This window comes from Sciurus vulgaris (assembly GCF_902686455.1).
Source record: "Sciurus vulgaris genome assembly, chromosome: 4".
Lineage (NCBI taxonomy): Eukaryota > Metazoa > Chordata > Mammalia > Rodentia > Sciuridae > Sciurus > Sciurus vulgaris.
The window spans coordinates 125,193,307-125,213,319 of NC_136464.1; the positions used below are offsets into that span (position 1 = coordinate 125,193,307).

Genomic DNA, 20,013 nt, shown 5'->3' on the forward strand with positions numbered 1-20,013 from the left:
GACCATTGCCAGGAATTTATGATGGGGAGTGGATCTGGTGAGCTATGGGCAAGAGGGAGTTTTGTTTTGCTTTGCTTTGATTGTTAGGGCGAAAAGTTTCTTCTTGCACCAAACAGGAGAGAATTTGAAGTGGGGAGAAATATAGGTTTAATTTGAGACTATATTGATTAAGGTAGTATATATGAAAACTAGAATCACAGTAGGCAGCTAAAAATGTAGTAGTTTGGAACTCAGAGGAGAGAACAGAGTTAAAGATAAACCTTTTAGATCTACCAGCCATTGGGATACGTGATTTGAAGTTAAGACCCACTCCTGCGGTCTCCTAAAGGAGGAACTCCATGATGGACATATCACTTTTACTTTTTTTTTTTTTTTAACATATTACTCTTAATTTTCCTTAGTTGTAGCTCCTTAAACTAACAATGTCCAAGTTATCTTCTCCTTTCTATTTTGCCCTCTTTTGAACTCCTTGATTTTTCCCTGAACCTTTCTCTTCTTATATTTGGACGCTATTGCTCTTCTTGAAACTGAATTAGCTCTTGCTTATCCTTAAGGCCTTCTCTAGCTATCCAATTTATATAATTCTTCACATTAACATTTCTCATATCATTTTGGTATCTTTGTAGTCTCTTTATCTCTCTCTTCATATATATATATATGTATATATATACGCACACATATATACACAAATGTATATACATATACATATGTGTGTATATATGAACTACATAGTGTGTATATTATATATAGATGGATATAATATATATTTGTATATCTATAGATATCTTTATATGGCACTATCTATATATATATCTTTATGTATAAATACCTATCTATATATGTGATTGTGTTGTGAGTGATATAAGGAAAAAATTAGCAAAAAAACCCAACTCTCTGTCTTTATCCTTACTATACTCTCAGTGTAGCATATAAGCATATAACCTGACCAGAAAAGTTTCCTCTCTCTCCCTCCGACCCGTCTTCCTTTCCTAAGTAAATACATTATTCAGTGAATGAATGGATATGTTTCTTTTGAACATGTCCCAATTTTAAGTTCCAATATCATAATCCTATATGAAGTCTCCCTTGTGCAATAAAGGGAATATGTGAAGGTTTATGAATCATCCCCTTACTCCAGTCTCTTCTGTATTGAAACTCTGTACACAGTTGGGAGTACAGCTCTCATCTTGCCACCAACTAACTCTTCCCTTTTTTGTTCCTTCCTACACTAATTGAGATCTTAAGTAGGTTTTATTCTATACTGAATTTTCTATGAAATCTTTCACTTTTGAATTCAGCATAAGGTGTCCATCTAACATTTTAGCTTTTTCTCCCATGGTTCTACAAGTAGGGTACATTCCAACCAAACGGAAGTATTCACATTTAGAAAGTGTGTTCAGTAATTTCATGATACTGTAAGTTTGATTGGACATATATTCAGTAAATATTTTTGCATGCTTATTCTGTGTCAAGTTTGTACTTGCTGAAGACAAACATAAACATGAATTATAATTTTGATGCTATTTCTTTTCTTAAAATACACTCTCCTACATGCATCGCTTATTAAAAATCATCAAGCCTTTGTTCAAATGTCACTGTCTCACTGAAGCCTATGTCACCCACCCTAATTAAAATTATAATTACTCATTCTCAGCATGGGGTACCCCAAATCACAAATAACCTCATTTGCTTTTTCTTTTTTCTTTTTTTTTCCTCTCAACACTTAGGTTTTAACATGCCATATAATGTATGCACTTATTTTGTCTACTGAATATTATTTGACTTCACTTAGAGTGTATGCTCTACAAGGGCAAAAATCTTTGATCATTCAATAATGCATCCTAACTGGAAAATAAAATGTTCTGAGCAAAAACTCTTTTTAAATGAAATCTCCAAGCTTCCAAGCTGTGCTTTATGTAGCTCATTTCTTGTACCTCTCTGACAACACAGAACACTTCGCTGTGTCTTCCTATCAAATAAGAAGTTCTGCAAGGCTAGACAATGTTGTTCACATCTTTGTATCTTCCATAGCACTTTGCTCATTAGTTCAGTAAACAGTGAATAATTAGTGAAGAAAAATGAATGAGGATGATACACTGGGATATAATATACTGAGATGTTCTTTACCTTTGTTTCAAATATTGTGGCTCAGTCTGGACTAGGTGAGTGGTTGTCTCATTCATTTAGGATTTTAAAATTTGAAATTAGTGTGTCAGGTATTTTAGATAGCAATACTGTGGATGATTTCTTCTTTCTGACATGGTTGAATATATCTTATTTAAAATATTCTGCAATGATTTTATAGATTGAGATTGAACTCTGCTTGGAGGACGGGTTCAAAAGGCTGCAGTATTTGCTACAGGAGCACACTGTATGATAAATGTTCAAATGTTCTTTTCTTTTTTAGAATCACAGCCATCTTTACAAAATTAAAGGTTAGATGTGATGTCAAAATTGAACAATTATCCTAAGTTTCAAATCTAACTAACCCCCAAACTTGGGATTTTGAAAATTGATTTGAAAATTGGTGACAATTTTTTCAAAAAGAAACAAGTTTCTTTGCATTTCTTAGCCCCCACCTCCTTTAGTGATGGACACTGTCATGTACCAGCATTAAGCACAGTCTCTGACTTCAGGTGCATTTACCATTTGGGGAATGTGCTGCCCTTGTTTTGTTAGCCTCAGCATTTTCCAAAACCTCACTTCGCCCATGGTGCTTGTGAATATATCACTGTCCACCTCTTCTGCTGCTCGTATTTACCGTTGTCTTATGCTTCAGCGTTTCCGATGCCCTTGAGAAGCTGTAACCAGCCTTTACATTTGAAAGAGTGCCAGCTCATTTAGTCAGGCTGTGTTTGAGAGGCATGGATGAATTTATTCTATCTAACATTTAATAAAAAATAAATTAAAAATGTGACTTATGCCATGACATGCTTAGTATTACCCTTCCAGGTTTAAATTTGAGAGTTGTCAGTGCCCTCCCTGGTCTGGAAACTGACATGTTATCAATCTAGTGCGTGGGTGACAAGGCCGCTGATATCTTCCCAAGGCTCTTGTTTAATAATTAATTTTTCATTGCAGGCATGTTCAATAAATGGATTACAAAACTTAAGCCCGTTTAAAAGGCTTTAGAAATTCATTATTAGTTTTAAAAGATGAATGCACAAATTAACTGTCCCTTGATAGATGAGGCATACCATTTATAGCCAGGGCCTGTGTGGTTTTAGCCTATATTTACACACACTGTAGAACAGGATAAAAAGTCAGTATGGTTTTGTACACAATGTCACTGAACCACCGAGGAAGCGATTCTTTTCAAAGAAGACTCAAAAGGAGAGATCAGATGACAAATTTGTGCTTTGAACATTTTCCTCTTTGCTCTTTCTCTCAGAAGTCCTCCACCATCTAGTCTCTTTACAGGCTCAGTGCTATTTCTGGAGTCAGCACCTTGAGCTCAAATTTTTCCACAGAATAATAGTATGATTTAGAATGAAAGGAATCTTATCAGTCATCACATCTAAATTTCCTTGATTAAATGTCAGTGGCAATTATTAAGCTGTTGTTTGTCAGCTCCACACTCACCCTTTGTGATTTCAGGATTGGAACTCTGCAAACTGCTTTTGCCCTTTACCATCTGGCTTCCTGTTAGGTTCTGCCAATAGAGCGTGCTGGAGGGAAACAGTATGGGGACAGGAAGCTTGCTTTGTCCTTTGCTGGCTCTTCCTTTCACCATTGCCCAACCAATGGCACTTCATCCTGGCAGCAGCCATTCACTGGTTGCAGTACTAGTTTCTTTTTATATTCCTGGAATCAGTCTCATCACATCTCTTTGAATTGCCAAAAGTAGCCAGGCAGTGTCCTCATTTCAGAATTTTGAGTCACAATGCCGGGGTGCCCTCTGCCAGACTCCTAGTTGCTGTTAATTCTAAACTCTTTCTTTGTTTCCCATACTGTGCAGGTGTTCAACCTTCTCACAATTTGTCATAATATGTTAATATGTTGCCTCAATTTCTTTTCTTTTTTGTCCTATTCTCACTTTCAGTGGGTTTCTGGGGTCCTGCAACACCTCGTTAGCGATCCCTGCATTAAATTCTCTGTGTTTAAACAACGGATAGGATTTCTCTTTTACCAGTTGGACCTTGGGTGGTACAAGCAGCACTGACAATCAATCTCTTAATCAATCAGTAAATCCGATTTGTCTTTAGCTTTTAAAAGGACTTAATATAATTGAATGATTAGAAAATTCTGATCTTAAGATATTGTACATGTAATCATACTGTACAGAAATTAAAACATGCCTTTTTAAATCAGATTGTTAGCAGGTTGCATCACAATTTATTAACTAATTCCTTCCTCCCACACTTCCTAGCTCCTGTGTCTGTCTTGCATATTAAGCCAACATTTGAGAAGGAAGGACAGTACACTAACTACAATTGGGAGAATGTTTCTCTATTAACTGCTGTGTGAGTGTGGGGGTCTACTGGTTTAGTCTCTTTATTCCTGCTCCTTCAAAGAAATGAGAAGCTTCAGGTAAAAAAATAGAGAAGTTACCCTTCCATTGACTTAATTGTGGCACTAATAATTCTACTTTATAAAACCTTACTCTTACTTTATACCCATTTTTACTCAGATTTTACTTAATAAAGGATATGTCAAGAAATATTCTAATTTCCCCAAATAAAATTAAGCTTGAGATACCAGCTGCAAATAGTTTTAGAAATTTAGAATCATTGATTTCATATTTTTCTAAATGCACTATCAAATGTTAGATATGTTCAAAAAATAATCAACTTTTTTTGGTTAATTATTTTCCATTAATTATATTCATTATTTTCAAAAAATAGTTCACAATGGCTGCGATAGGTAACTTGACTGACTAAACAATAATGGAACACTTTTAGTAGATCATTCTTTGTGAAGCACTCTTTATTAAATAATAGTGTTATCCATTTCATGAGAAAATTATTTCATGAAAAATGAAAATTGTATTGCCTAGAGTTCATCTAATCTAAAAATCTAAAATTTTATTTATTATTAATTATATATTTTGGTACTGGGGATTATATCTAAGAGTGCTTTACCACTGAACTACATCCCCAGTCCTTTCGGTTTTTTGTTTGTCTTTTGATTGTTTGAGAGAAAGTGTTGCTAAATGCTGAGGCTGGTCTTATACTTGAGATCCTCTTGCCTTAGTCTCCAGAGTCCCTATGATTACAGGCATGTGGCAGCACATCTAGCTAAAATTCTAAATCATAGTGTCTCAATTTTAATGTAAAGTATTTCCCTTCTTTATTATGTCAAGCCATGATTTCTTCTTTGCTACTCTTACATTTTAGCTATGGTCCATTCAATATCATTTTTTTAAAATCTAAATACAGAGTATGGACTTTTACTTTGTAGCATTGATTTGCAAGTTTATAAAGACAATTAATAGGCAAGAAAAATGATACAATTTGTCCCTCAAAAATTCTTAGTGATGAAATTCAATGACCTGCTTTCTTGCTGTGCTGTTTTTTGTCTTCTGAGGCAAGAATTTTTATCAATTTGGTCTGTTGGTATGACTAGTCCAGACTCCTCGAGAGCTGATATCTGGAATTAGTCATTAATTAGCCAGTATGTTTGTACCACCCACTACAATCATCTGAGAATGTCAGGAGGTTGTGAAGTGGAAGCAGAAATTAAGAAAACTGCAATTAAGATTCATCTTTTGACAGGAGTATGGTAATATATATTAAAGAATAAATAAATTAATATCACACAAGAGGTATAAGAGTCAAAGAGAAGACCATTGCTTAGATAGAGTCAGGCTGGTACTGTGACAAGGAAAACACATTTGTTGCTGAAGGCTTGGTGTGGATTTCAAGTTGTCTCACTCAACTGGAGAGGATAATTTCCCCACTGTCAAGTTAGCTTCCTTGCTTGTCCTTGAGACAGTGACAGTGTTACCAGAGTTAAGCCCAAGGCCCAGTCAGCTCTGGGGGTCTCAACAGACCAGGTCTACCCACCCATCCCAAAAGTCAAAACTCATCAAATAGTTGAACGGCAGTGAAGGCAAAAAAGGAATTTATTCTCCATGTGATCACACAAGAAAAAAAAAAAAACAACAACAACAACAAAAAAACATCAGTTTAGGGACTGAAAGACTGAAAACATCTCTCCAGGTGCTCTTGCAATTATTTGGGAAAGGATGGAAGACAAGGGTCAGAGGCTTGCATAGTTGGTGATCTTGGCCAGGACATGGTCTAGTTGATCATTATTTCAGTATCAGCCATGCAGAGCCTTGTGAACTACAAGAAAAGTACTGCTTCCTGGGGTGTAGTTTCTACACTTGTCAGAAGATGTTTATCGATCAGACTTGTATCCAGAATCCAAGGTGACTGCAGGAGAAAATGACTCAGAAAGAACAAGTCCAAGACGGAGCTAGGACAATGACTGGTCTTCCTTCAGGCTTAGGGCAATGACTGGAGACTTCTAGATGCTGCTCTGGTGATTGGGGTATTGTAAGAGCTGGTGGTTGGCAACCTATTGACTATGATGTCCCTATAAACCTTGAAGATATCTTTGCTACTTTTATGTTGGTGCCTTCAGCACTGAGTGGGTTCAACTGGCAGCTCTAGACAAATTTTCTTTAAATGATTTACATGTGTACATGAGAGTTGAGCAGGAATCCGATCCAAAGTTATTGATAGAAGGGAGACCCATACAAAAATGAAGGCAGAGAAGGCAAGTTTTTATCCTGCTTTTTAGATACCCATCAGACATCTGTAGGCCCAAATGAAGAGTCTGTGCTTTTAGCAAATGCAGCATCAGTCACAGTAATACTTTTTCTCCTTTGTACCCCCACTGCTAGCAAAGAAAGTAAAAGACTAAGGTACTAAGAAAATATCTGATGAATAAGCGTATCTGTAAAGACAATGGAAGCATCTGTGTTTGTAAGAGAACAGCATCCTCCTTTCTTTCCCTTAATTCTTGGGTTATGATCTGCTCCCTGTCAGATAAAGAGTCAGAAAACAATTGTGTAGTGGTTACTGTTCATTGCCTTCATGTATTTCTCTAAAACCCTGAAGTTGTGACACTGTACTTTATCATAACATTGGTAAAAATGTTCTATAAGTGCAGATTTGGAACAATTGCCAATTGAAAGGATATGATAGTAAAAAAAAATTAGTGTAATCTCCTATTTTTTCCCACCACTGAAATAGTAAGGCATGAGGCTTCTAATAAGCGGTACATCATGGTGGTTTTTACATCGCCTCCTCCTATTTTCATTTATATTTATGCTAGTGAATCTTAATAAGGAAACATTATTATTTTCTCTTGAGAAAACATTTTATTTCCTTTATGAACATATGCTTTACTTTAATTCTGAAATAAGCAATTTATTTTGGATTTTGTTCAGGTTTTTGTTTTAGGTTTATGTCAAACTCATTTTTAATGTTTACTTAATATTATTTCCCAAGCCTGGTCCAGTGGTGCTTGCCTGTAATCACAGCTCCTTGGCAGGCTGAGGCAGGAGGATGATGAGTTTGAAGTCAAAATGAAAAATAAAAATGGCTGGGTACAGCTTAGTGATCAAGCACTCCTGGGTTCAATTCCTAGTACTAAAAAAAAAAAAAAAAAATTAAAAGTTTTCCAGACTTGAGTTCAGGTGAAAATGTTAATGGAATTGAAAAGCAGTTAAAATTGCATAAATTAATTTGAGTAAAACTGAAATTATTAAAAAGGAGTTTATTAAAAAGGAGTTTATTAAGAAGTAGTAAATCAAAATTATACTTTAAAAATATGTAGCTAAAGAAAATACTTTTATTTTGAAGTCTTCAGTGATTCTTTGATACATACATTAGTTTTCTCCATAAGAGTTTGTATGCTTTAGTTAACCTATACAGGAGACAGGTAATTTTTATAAAAGATCATTAATCATAGATTCCGGGTCTTGGCATTCAAGATCAAATAGCTCACTAGAGCCACTAGCCTTGCCCTTGTTCACTGCATTAGGGAAAAAAAAATGTGCCTCATGGTTCTTTTCTACTTATAGTTTTTAGATACTTACTGGATTGTTGCAAAATTGAGTTTATACCTGCTGATGTATTGGAACTCCATCTTGATTCTCTCATAAATATACAGATAAATTACGTACCATGGACAGATTCAGGGCATTGCCTCATTAAAAAATAAGAGCATATAATATGAACTCTGGTTCAGATAAGATGTATAATTGGAAAACTGGAGTCTGAGCCATACTTAAAAAGAACACTAATATTGCAAATATGTTCTACTATGAGTCTTTTAAAAGAAACATTAACATTAAAAAATAACAAGAAAACCAAACGTGATGAAGAAATAATGCCCAGGTTTTCTTGGATGTCCTCTGTAGTCAACCCTGTTCACTAAAAAAGGTGTTTCTATTTGGTCAAACTTAGGTTAAGTGGGAGGTGGAAGATGGGAATTTATTGTTTATCTGATGAGTGATGAAAATATAAAATATAAACAAACAGTGAGTATTTTATTAGAACTCCAGTGTGGAGACTGTTTTTTTTTTTTTTTTTTTAGGCATGGTTACCAGGGATTGAATTCAAGGGCACTCAACCACAGAGTCACACCCAACCCTGTTTGCATTTTATTTAGACAGGGTTTCACTGAGTTGCTTAGTGCCTCAAGTGCAGAGACTGGCTTTGAACTTTCAATCCTCCTGTCTCAGCCTCACAAACTGCTAGGCAATGTGGAGGCTTCCTCCATCTTTGGAAATGTGAATTCTCTTTGCATATAAGTGAGAAACTGCTATGAACTGTTTGCCACTAAATTTTGTTCATGACACTTACTTGTTTCTCACATTTGCTTAACTGCCACTAATGTAGCTTTTTATCTTTATTAATTTATTATTTATCAATTCAATTTATTCATAATATTCAAGTGTAATTGTTACAGAGCTGGGGTCTTCGAGAAACTGAGGCAATGTGAGATCCCCCTCCAAACCTCAGTTCTTGTGATCAAGCTGGAAGGATTTCAGACATATCACTCAGAGTAACAAGAATGGGTTTATTAAAGAGATAAGAAAAGTGGAAAGGGACACTTAAGGGAGTGGGTTCTCTCAGACAGGAGAGGGACATGTGCTTCTCCTGTGCTTCAGTTCTACTGGGGATCCCAGTGAAGTTTTCAGAGAGTCCTGCCCAGGTCCCCTTCTTGATTTTTGAAGAAGTACCTATTGTCTTAGCAACTCCAGGTCACCGTGGCTCATGGATTGGTTCTAATTGGATTCTTATTCATTCATTCTTACAGATTCTTACAGGTTAGGAGGAACTATCCTTATCTTCCAGCATTTCAGGATCTGTTCACAAAAGTCTCCTGGGTTTTTCCCATTGACTTTATCTTGGGCTTGCATTTTTCCTGCCGTTAACAGATAGTTTGCTAAGGAATATGACATCCTGTTCACTTAGGCCAGGCAAGGCTATAGGTAAATTGTTTCTTGAAAAAGAAAGCATATGGGGTTCAGCACCGATGGACCCATTTCATAGAATTATTCTCTTAACCTCATGTTTTGGTCATTCACACCGAACTATCCCCTAATATAATGTCCTCTTAAGAAAAAGAAACAGGGAAAAAAAACGGAATGTAATAAAATGTACTGTAACTCCTGAGGGTTCACTTGTCTGGCTAATGCTTGAAATTTGTTGCTTGTAATTGTTTAAAATATTCTGAGTTGTAGAACTTAATCCTATTTTACCCCTCAAGTTATAGAGACAGACAAGATTATTTTAAACCTCATTTATTTTGACCTTTATATTAATGAAGCCATTCACTGGACTATTATCAGAATTTGCTAAGAAGTTAAAAAAAACTTTGCAAACAATTATTGACAAATAAAACAAACCAAAGAAGCCTAACCATTTAAAGTAACTAATATCCTTTTATCTATAAAAAATCACAGATACTTTCAATATAATGCTATGTTCCAAAAAATTTATTTTTCGTCGGTCTTTGAAATGCGCTATTCCAGAGCACTTTATTTGTTTCTTCTAAGAAAATGGCCTAGGTTTCTAAAAGAGCAGTAATTCTGAATTGCTCTACAATGCAGGTAAAACGCTGCCATTCTGAAGCAGTAGCCCTTCTTGCTCCATTTGTTGAGTCCCGGTTGTGTGGATGCCTCACTCTGTTCTTTAATATTCTGTGAGAGTCTGAGGAAGTGGCTGCTAAACCAAGTGCATAGTCAATTAGACACTCTGTCGCATGAAGTGAGAATGTAAATTTTAACAATAATTTAGATATCTAAAATAATTCACAAGTACACAGAATTGTTAGTTCATTATTCATGAAAAATGTGATTTAGAGCTGAAGCTGAGATGAAAGTCTTTCTGGTAAAGAGGTTGAATAAAAAAGACTTAGGGGCATGGAGCAATTTCATAAAGTGCTATTTCTACAATCAGGAAGTGGCATTCATTACTTGATAAAATTAGTTGAGGAATAAATTTTATTCTGTTTCTCAAATAAATGTATTTGAAAGATCATAAGAAGTGAACCATTGGAAAAATGAAATTAAATTGTAGTTTATTTAATAACTGAAATCTCTATATTAAGGAACTTGTCTGTCTCTAATAGCAATGTGACTGTCTGATTTCATAAGATCATTTGGTATTTGGGTGGTCAGGATGTGGAATACATTTCTTGTTAACAGATGAAATCCATAAATGAGTTAAATGATTTTTAAAATATTCTGCATTCTAGTTGCTCTGAACTGTTTCAATTGAAATCACAAACAGTTCAGGTTTTGCAACATACTGAATATTGACACCAATACCTATTCACCATGATTGGGAAATGAGTAGTCTTTAATTTCTGCTCTCCAAAATTCCTTCTGGAAAACTCACCTATGTTCTTAGTAGCCTCATTGTTCCCTAGCTTTTGTGAAGTTTTCTGTATCTCTTTAATATGTTAGCAACTTTGTACATCACTTATTTATCTGGAATGGCTCCCCATAGTCTTCTCTGCAATCACAATCAGTAACAAAGCTGCTGTATAAGTTTCAGATCTCCATGGCACTACTACTAACACCGAAACTATGGAAAAGTTTTCTAATGATTCTGGACATTCATTTCTTCCTCTATAAAACAAAATAGAATACATGTTTGTCCCTATTGTACCTATGTCTGAAATTCTAATTTCTAATAACTCTTTCCTGATTATTTTTTCAGTGGTATTCTTGCCCTGTTCCTTAATTTATATTACATATGATAAATATTAGGGGTATCCTACTTTCTAAACCACTTTTTAAGCACTCAGAGCATTATATAGATTAGTGTTCTTAGATAATGAAAATTCAGTAAATATCTCAAAAATCTTCTGTGTTAGAGTGTAATACCCTGTCTGACTTCTTTTTGAACACAAAATTCACTATCTTCCCAAATGGTGCCTACTGAAGAATTAACTGTATAAAGAACTTTTAAATTTTCTTTGTTTTAGACATTTGAGATTGGAAAGGGAATGGGAACTGGAAAATCTGCTAAATGTGAGATTTTATCATAGAAATGACAGAATGAATGTTAAAGGTTTCTTCAAAATGCAAAATTTTATTTTCATCTTGCAAATAATCGAATTTTAATGACTTCAATTAGCCTATATACTTTTCCTCAATCAGTTTTATTTCTTGGGAAGTACAGGGCTTTGTTCAAGTTTTAGAAATGAAATTCCCAGTTTAAAAAATACTTTCAAACAGATGTTTATGGTGTCATGGAGCACATTATTAATTCATTAGGAATTTTAAAATAAAACATCTATTTAAGTTTTAGAGACACTTTCCCTTAATTCAAATCATGAGTATATTGTCCAGCCTCTTCATCTGGTAATCATTATTTAAAAAAAAAGTACAAAACAACATGGAACATCTTTTCCAATCATGAAGCTGTAGTATCAAAGTTTTGAGCTTATGCAGTTCTTTGCAATATAAATCCTGCCTAACAATGATTTAAACCAATTAAAAAAATAATGAGGTGCATATCATCTGACTCTTTTTTCATTTGTAAATTTATTAGTATAATACACATTATGTAGGTTGTTGAGTGTGGTGATACACTAGAAAAAGTGCAAAACAAGGTCAAATTGGAATGCAGATGAGGTTGTAAACTTTTAAAATAGTCAATAAAGCAATTAATGTATCAACAGCATGTGCTATTAAGCAGTAATGTAATGATGCCACTGATCACACCAGGGTCCTCTGAGTGTTTATACATAAGTCGGGAATCTGGGCTTTGTAGACATTTCTCATGGATGCTGCAGAAAAATACCATCAGTTAGCCTTGAAGCCATTAAAATAATTTTATTTCAAATGTTTCCAAGAGACTCAAAACATGAATATTGCAAAACATACTTTGAATAAAATGGAAACATCTAAAATATAATTCAGAGCCATTTTTAAAAACTTACTTTTTAAATTACAAAAGCAATACATATTCATTGTAAAACATTAAAGTAAAGCTGAACTGCAGAAATTAAAAATGAAAATCTCTGCTTTATCCAGTACCATTTGAGGAGACAGAGTTGAGTAACAATTTAGTTTGAATTATTGTCCAAGTTTTCATCCCTTTTCTATGAGTATATAGTGCAGTGTATATATATCATATATATGAATATATTTGCCTCTTTACTATATGTGCTTATCTAATGTATAGGAGCTAGGCCTGTCCAATATATGCACAGATAGTATAAAAACAGAATCTGCACAGCAGATTGATTTTCTTTTTATGATGTGTTTGTTTATTTTTAAATTAATCTTGAACACTTCAGATATTATTGTGAATGAAGCCAATCATCTTATGGAACAGTACGTATATTAATGTTCAGATCTTGCTACATATTTTTAGCAAAAATATGAACTCTCATGTCTTCAATATCCCTAGAAAACTTGAAAAATCCCTGTTCAAAGGCTACTACAGAAATTTTAATAAGATGTTCAGTTAATGTATGTTCCTGGAATAAAACAAGCAGCTAAATGTCATTCTTTCTCCACTAATTCTTTAAATGAACTACCTAATATTTGGTCCTTATTTTCAATACTACATTTTAAGGATAATATAAAGTCATCCTTCATTCTATGTTCTACATATAAGACAGATTATTCAGTTGCATTTGTTTTGTCATGATCATTTATTTAAAAGGAGATCAAAGAAAGTACCAGAAATGCACATATTTCTGTTTTGGTTTATGCAATGAAGAGACCTTATAAGAAAAAAGAAAATGTGTGAATTTACAAAGTCTTAGGTCATACACACAGTGAAGAGATTTGATAGAGTGGCTGTTGACTAGATGATTTAAGCTAGGATTGATGTTAATTTTTCTGCACCATTTTCCCCTCTCAGATTATGTAACAATTGTGGACCATTCATTGAAACTAAAGAGCACAATGTACTTCAACTTCAATATACAAACACCCAAAGATATACAACTAAATATCCATTTTACTAATTTATTACATTCATAGTTGAGAAATGATAAGCTATTATCAGTCACCTTGCAGTTATTATAGAGCTTGAACAGTACAGTAACTGAGCACTATTCAATGAATAAATAAATGTTCTATCAGTCATGCAAATAAGCTAGCTTGATGCCAGGTAGGAATCAAAAGAGAAGTATAACCTATGAACTTTGATATAGCCCATAGTTGAGGGGAAAAACAAAACAACAACAAAAAAGACAACTCTCAGCTTGCTAACATGAAATTTCAAATAAGCTTTAAGTGGAAAACACCTATTGTAAGTATTTAACTAAATATACAATGCACTATACAAGATAGCAACTTGCTCATACGTCAGGTTATGAAAAAAACTTAAATATGTGGCATAATCATAAATAGGTAAATTTACTTCCTTGAGCCCAATATGTGACTCCATTTTGGAATTAGAATGTTGAAAAATTTAGCATTTATAAGATCTAAATATTTCCTCTCTTCCCTTTTACAAATGAGGAGGCCAAAGACCAGATTCTTTTAATGATTTGTCCTGGGTTGAACAATAAAAGGTCCTAAAAATAATATTTCCAGAGTGCTTGGGAAGTATTTTCTTGCAACATATGTGGATCTTATAGAAACACTCAAGAAGTTTAAAAAAAAAAATGATGATTGAATATTAGATTAGAGATGTCTTAATAGCATATGGCAATTTTCAGGAATATTTTAATGTTTGATTTAAATAGTTCTTCAAACAACCCTAATAAGTAATAAATATTGTCCCAGGCATTTAAAAAGACATAATAAATGTTCTAAGTTATAATAGGCGGAATCTGAGATAAAAAGAGATTTTCTCAGTCCTAGCCTAACATTTGATCAAGTTACAAATTTATTTACATTTGTTTTCATTGAATTTTGAATTTTGTTGCTTAGTTTGAATATTTATTTTTACAACATAAGCATATAAAAAGATGTATAAGTTATAGCCAGATACCTACAATTGTGAGCGTTTGTTTCTTGGTTAGGTTGTGTCTCATTAGAGTAACAGTGCTCAGGATGAGAACTTTTTCAAAATGTACCTTTTCAATACAATGTCATATTTATTTTTTTTGAATTACATCAGTGGAAACAAGAGTGAGTGTAGAATCTAAAATTTTATGATTTCTGTTGTCAGAGCACACACTAAACTTACGTTTTAATTTGAGAATATTTTAGAAGCCATCTGCTGCATCTCTAGTAATTTTGAGAATGCAATCAGTTCCTAATTACATTCTCAAAAGAAGGGTAGAGTGAAGCAGTGAATAACCCAAAGATTATTTATATTGACCTAATTACCTTTCTGTTTTCTCTTCCTCTTTTCTGTTTTCTTTCCTAAATTTTTCACACATACACCTCACCTCTCATATGAGCTTTTTTTTTTTCATGAATTACAAATGAAATTTTTATTTTAGTCATCCAACTCTTATGGATAGGGAAAGGAAACAAAGTATTCTGTCATTTTACATAATCTGCAAATTTAATTCTATCAAGTAGCATTTCAAGTATCGAATTTCCATAGATTTTTTTTTTTTTTTCCTTTACATGTAGTTAACAACTCTGATCAAAATCTTTTAGCCTTTCAGGAAAAGAATGTGCTCATGGGATTCAAAACTCATTCCGTAAAAAACGAGATGTCTTTTTCCCTCCATTACTCAACACATGTAAATATGTGTGCATGAAGAAACACATGTACCAATTTATATATATCTCTATCACTTAACTGTACTACTAACTCTAGTAGGATCTCCATTTAAAGTTGCTCTGAAGTTCTTCAGCAACTTTTAAATTTGCTTGTATGTGCAAAACCACAGGTATCATAGCAGTGGTAAATACTCTTGGCTACCTACAACAAAAATCCAATTCACACTCTCATAAACGAACAACCAAATACATCTATTTTTATTGTTAAGACCAAGATACACAGGTTTCTATTGTGACTTGATGAGGTATTCTGCTTCATTTCCCTGCCTCTTTCTTTCTCCAGCTTTGCTTTGTCCTAAGATGTATCTTCTAGTAGGCTTCCTTCATTGCAGCACAATTGCTACAAATGTTCTTTAGCTCCCATAGAACATGCTACCTAGAACCACCCAGCTTGAGTCTTAGGCTTCCCTCTTATTGGACCAGTTTGTTTGCTGGCTCATCTTGATGCTATTTCTGGTGTCCAGGGGATGTGATGTGTATATTGATTTAGGTTGGGTTATGCACCTGCCCTTAAACTGACTGCTATGCAAGAAATATAATAATACAAATTGGTAAAGTTTCTAGAACCCACCTTTGAAGCCAGGGATAAGATCATCTTTTCTAAACTTGGATCATGTACAATGTACAAAAATACCAAATCATATAATGTACTTCATTAAAGGAATGAAAAACAGGTAGAACTACATTTATAATGAGAATGAATGTAGAAAATTATTTTCTGTAGCTTTTGATTAAAATATCATATAATTTGCTTCATTAGTATATGTATTTTATTGTAGAAAGCACTTCAATTACCATCCATCCATGCTGTTATGCTAATTCTATAACATAATTCTGAAATAAAAATAATAGTAATTGTAGTTTATTACTCAGCAATATTTTATAAATTAAATTTTTAATGATTACAAATTTGTATACTCTATACAAATAGTAATATTTGGAATATCTATTATTAATATTATTTTATTTATAGAAATAGTAATTCTATACCATGAATGATATTAATAGTATTTATTTAATTTTAATGCTATTGATACTAGAAAATATATATTCATACTATAGAGTACTTAGAAGAATATTATTAGAGCCTGTTCTTTGATGTATGCCTGTAATCCTAGTGATTGTGGAGGCTGAGGCAGGAGGATCTCAAGTTCAAAGCCAATCTCAGAAACTTAATGAGGCCCTAAGTAACTTAGCTGCACCTAGTCTCAAAATGAAAATTAATTAAAAATGACTGGGAATGCAGATCAGTGGTTAAGTGACCCTGGATTCAATCTCTGCTACCCTCCCCCCCCCCAAGAAAAAAGATTATTAGAACTGTACTTTTCAACTGAAGTTCTACAAATAAAAACAAGGGAATAGTTATATTTTATTGAATAAGCGTGCAAGATTCTGTCTTTGAGCTTTTGTAATTGGCGACTTGAGAATTTCTAAAACTTAATGTCACCAGATTTATTAATAGAGCAAATATTTATTGAGCACTGCCATAGCAATATATTACCCCAAATCATTGCAATTAGGGGAGAAAGTAAACAGAGAGCATCCCAACAGTTGTCAATGCTATGAGATAAAGAGAAGGAAAGGAAGAAAGAAAGGAAGGAAGGAAGGGGAAAAAAAAAGGAAGGAAGGAAAGAGAGAGAGAAAGAAGGAAGCAGATAGAAGTCAGGGTAGTGGATTCAAATATGGGTTAGGTGGGTTAAAAAAGGGACTTCCTGAGAGTGGAATTTGAACTGAGTACAGAAATGAGAAAGAAAGAGACCAAGAAAGTCCTTGTCTCATGGGTAGGAGTTTTGAGGGACACGGGTGGAGATATTCAGGATTTAGGGGAAAATATGAGTGCAGTGATCCATATCTGGAGTTCACTGGCTATTTCAGAAGCAAGGAGGGATAACATGAGGGTAAGAATGTAATGACTGGGGTCAGAGTAGACAAGGTCTGGAGGATCATATATGTAGATTTCAGTTTTTATTGGAAGGAAGCTATTGTAGAAATTTGAGCATAAAGGTAACAGAATCTGACATATTAGGACTATCTCGGCTGTTGGATTAAAAAAATTATGTGGAGGTTTAGGATAAGTGCTTCATGTTTCATACTCAAATTATTTTTACTTTCAGTGTACCCTCACTGTTTTAATAACTACTTAAGTTGCCTCTTTTAAATTCTGACTACAATTCTATAAATTAGATTGCATTTTTTATTCCCAATTGTTGTATTAGCTAGTAAATCTGAGAAAGATTAAGTGAATTTCCTGGTGCTAAAGTAGCCAAGCCAGGGTTTACAACATAGGTGTGACTACTTGACCACAGAGCCTGAAATTGCAAACCATAGTGTGGCCTTTTATCATGTCTCACTCAGCCTCTTGTAGTTCATTAAGAACTGGTAAAGAGCATATTGTTCAGGACTAATACAAATCTAATGAAAGGACAAAGACAAAAGTACTTATTTTATTTATATAATAAATATTTGCTTCACAAAACAATTTTAAAAATAATCTTATCAATTCTGATTGCTTTTATTAGGCTAAGATTTGTTTTTTTAAAAAACAGTATAAATGGGAAAATGGAAATGTTTTAATAAAAAAAATTTTGCTTATGTATGGACAAGTTAATAAAATTATTCATAAATATATAACAATGCAATTTTAATCAACATAAAACAATATATGGCTTGTGATACATAGGTCATGCTTCAAGCTGCATTACAGGACATTTAGATAATACATACATAATCTCTCCCACAATCTTGTAAGCACACACATATCTGCATGAAAGTGTATATGTGTGGAGAGAGAGAATTTGTGTGTGTGTGTGTGTGTGTGTGTGTGTGTGTGTGTGGTATGGTGCCATAAAACAGAATATTTTCTACCAAAACATCTCTTGCTCAATAAATAATGATCTTTTATAAATTAGGGAGATTTTTGACATGAATCTTTTTAACTCAACTTGAAGAAATTATGTTACTGCTTTGAAAAACTATTTCCTGTCTTCAAAAGTGTATGTACATGTTCAGATATCCTATTTGAAAATTGAAATTCCATCAGTGACCAAGGATTGATCATTTGAAATTACTTTTGTTAGGTCATCATTTTTTTTCACTTTTATTGACTATCACAGAGATTGGGGTTGCATTTTTTAAATGAAAATTGCTAATGTTAGATTCAATCTCTATCTCTGCCTAGCTACACACACACAGACACACAGACACATGCACACACAGAGCAGTTTTTAGTAGTCCATAGAGTATATAATTTGTCATGCACTAAAAGGGTTTAGATATCCACTGGATTGAAATGTGACCAAAAGTGCCCTTTTTGGGAATAATCCTTTAAATACCAATGAAGAAGTTGAAATGTAGTACATACTGTGAATGGATATGCATTCTTCAATTTAGGCATTAGGGGAATTTATCTATGAAAAGAAAAAACTGAAGATAAGGAAGAGAAATACAACAACCAGTACAGAGTAAACCCTGAAAAATGAACTAAAGATTTTCTAGCACTTTTAAGATCTTATTTAAATTTTTCAACAAAGGTGAGTTAGGTATTACTGTCACCATTTTAAAAATGAGAAGACTAATTAACTGCTCAAAGGATGTTAGACCCAGACCCACTCGACCTCAAAGTTATGATATTCAAACCATATAGTTCAAATGCAAATATGTGAAGGAAAAACGTATATTTTCAAGAAAATCAAAGAGGTGTGTACGGAGGCTATTTGACTTGTCATATTCAAAAAATACATAAATCATCCTAATTTTGACAAAAAAAAGAATGGGAGAAAAGATCAAAATCATTTTTTCCTAATTACCTTGAGCATTACACACTTACCTATCAGCTGTCTCTTTCTCAGAACTTGTATTTAACTAATGTAAGCAAACTTTCTTTTTTATTATCTTTTTTTCTCTTACAATGTCTTCAAATTTAAATTCTTAGTGAAATTATCTTTCTTGAAAAAATGGAATATATGACAAATTTAAATCTAATTCCAGACCAAAAATTCACATTATTTTAAAAAACTTTATAAAATAATATTCAGAATATATAAAGAACTCAGAGAACATCAAGCAAGCAAGAAAACACACACAATCAATAAATGGGCAATGCAACTAAACAGATATTCCTCAAAAGAAGAAAATAAATGGCCAACCAATATATAAAAAATGTTCAACATCTTTAGCAATTAGGAAAATTAAATCAAAACTACAATGAGATTTTATTTCTTTCTGATTGAAAATCAGCAAGAACAAAAATAATAATAAATGTTGGTGAGGATGTGTTTATTAAAGACAGATTTCATACATTCTTTAAATTTATCCAAAGCAGAGAAGGCCAATTCTAGTTCTAACTTTATAAACAAATATTGTATTATAAGATAGGTTTTGTAATCAAATATCTATCCAGACCTCTTTTCATATATATTCTACAATTCTGACTTTTTAGTGTATCTTGGAAGCTTCTACAGGAAAACACACATTTTATAGAAACTGAAATAAAGAATTTGTTATTTTATTGTATATTTTTGTTACTAGTAATAAATTCTTATTGAACTAATTTTCTGTTCTAAATCTTACCTAGGGCAGACATTAAGACCTTTGACATGTTCTATGTCAATTTTCACTATTGTTTCAATTTCTTTTTAAGTGTTTATTTATAATAAAGTTTATAATTAGTATTATGAGAAATCAAAAAAGTGAATGGATATTGCATTCAGCAAGTAAAGAGATATATGTTTCATGATAGCAAGAATTCTGCTTATTGGTTAACCAAATAGGAATTTTTTTTTCTTTTGGATAGAAATTGTATAAATAACAAGATCTTTAATAAGATGTAAGGATTCATTAAA

The 20,013-nt window shown here is 33.1% G+C and overlaps 1 protein-coding gene and 1 long non-coding RNA gene across 9 annotated transcripts in view; one reads left to right on the forward strand and one right to left on the reverse strand.

Annotated features, from left to right (window-relative positions):
- LOC306659126 overlaps nucleotides 1-3,681 on the reverse strand; it is a 56,670-nt gene extending 52,989 nt beyond the window's left edge. Inside the window, exon 1 of the long non-coding RNA XR_013763220.1 lies at nucleotides 3,583-3,681. This is a non-coding gene — a long non-coding RNA (uncharacterized lncRNA). The remainder of the gene's footprint in view (nucleotides 1-3,582) is intronic.
- The window catches only part of PCDH9 (protocadherin 9), an 864,633-nt gene that overhangs the window by 225,633 nt on the left and 618,987 nt on the right, over nucleotides 1-20,013 (forward strand). The window lies entirely within an intron of this gene.